Source organism: Chinchilla lanigera, unplaced genomic scaffold, assembly GCF_000276665.1.
Source record: "Chinchilla lanigera isolate Chin_1 unplaced genomic scaffold, ChiLan1.0 scaffold00001, whole genome shotgun sequence".
In the NCBI taxonomy this organism is placed as follows: Eukaryota; Metazoa; Chordata; class Mammalia; order Rodentia; family Chinchillidae; genus Chinchilla; species Chinchilla lanigera.
Genome location: NW_004955402.1, coordinates 41,981,184 through 41,983,060, shown reverse-complemented (window position 1 = coordinate 41,983,060; position 1,877 = coordinate 41,981,184).

The window sequence follows — 1,877 nt, the reverse complement described above, 5'->3', positions numbered from 1 at the left end:
CATTGCATTTGCATTATGGGAATACTGGAAGGCGAAAAGAAGGAGAAAAAGCATTGAAAATCTAGTTCATGAAATAATAGCTGAAAGTACCCAGAAGGTACTTTACTAATCTGCTAGGCATCTCTTAATCCAATCAAGTCGACAATCACAACTGCCACAGAAATTGCACAAATTCATAGAAACAGAATAATATATTCCTAAATGACCAATGAGAAACTTAAGTATTTTAAAGGGAAATCAAAAAAATTGTGTAAACTACTGAAATAACAACACAACATATCAAAATCTGCAGGGTACAGAAAAAGCAGTAGAGAGGGAAGTTAATAGCAATAAACATATACATTAAAAAAGGAAAAAGATCTCAAATAAACATCTTAACAATGCACCTCAGAGATTTAGAAAAGCAGAAACAAATCAAGCTCAAAATTAATAGGAAAATAATAAAAATATAAGCATAAATAAATAAAATCAAACCTAGGAAAAACAATACAAAATGATCAACAACATGCACTGGATTTTTAAAGGATAAACAAAACTGACAAACTTTAGGTACAGTAACAGGGGGGAGAGAGAATATCTCAATAAATAAAAATAAAATCAGATGAAAAAGGAGACACTACACTGGTATTACAGAAGTAGGAAAGAACAAAATACTGAAAATTATATACAAAATCTAGAAAACTTACAAGAAATGTATAAATTCCTGAATATATACAACATACCAAAATTGAATCGAGAAGAAATAGAAAATCTAAATAGAATAATAATGCATAAAGACTAATGCAAAAAAAAAAAAAGACTGATGCAGTCATTAAAAATCTTCCATCAGGGCCTGGGGATTTAGCTCAGCAGCACAGCGCCTGCCTGGCAAGCGTGATGTCGTGAGTTCGATTCCTGATACTGGAAACAAACAAACAAACAAACAAACAAAAACAAAAACAAAATCTTCCGTTGCAGGCGCCCTGCCCTCAGAGGAGAGAAGCACCGACACAATAGGCCCGCCCGGAGGCGCGCGTGAGCCATCCCGACATGGAGAAACCTGTGGGAAAACATGCCATAGGGCGGGTCGCTCTTGGCCCTGCCCTTGAGAGCCAGAAAGGTCCGGAGTCAGCAGAGGAGCAGCTGATGAACAAGGACTCGGAGAACACGAGAGTAATGACGTCCGATGACTCAGAGGTCGAGCTGACCAGGGATGCAGGAGCCATTCAAGAGATGGAAACCAGGAGCACCTTGCGCAACACCCGAGGAGACCCACTGGAGGCCATTCTTCCCCTAACTGTACAGGCTGCGGTGGAGGAGCGAGTGGAGCTCAGATCTGCACCGAGACTTCATGGATTACATGGGTGCCCGCTATTCAGATTCTGTAGAACTGCCTTTATGGAGAAGGAGGAGCCCCGCGAAATCATGAGTATGGAGGAAAAAGTGGACGGCCCGTTGCTGGACACTGGTGCCGGTCTCTCGGTCCTTCTTTTTGGTCCTGGCCTTCCCTCCAGCCGTCACACCTCAGTGAGGGGAGTCACTGATGAGGAGGTAATCTGCTATTTTTCGCAACCCTTGGACTGTAATTACTTGTTGGATCTTTCTTGCATATCTTTGTTTTCCTGAGAAACCACTTCGAGGATGCCAACATGTATTGCAGCAGCCACTGATGAGTTCCTACCAATCTGTCCATAACTCTGTAATGTTTGTATTGTTCCTATGCTATTTCGCAAATGGATGTATGTTTGTTACTATGTGTTTTCAACAACAACCATTGAGAATAGTCAATGATTATTTGATTGATCACTCATGTATAGCTCTATTTTTTTCCCTAGAGACCACTTTGGAGAAACCAGGGTATAGTACAACAACCATTGATAATTTCCTGCTATTTCTGT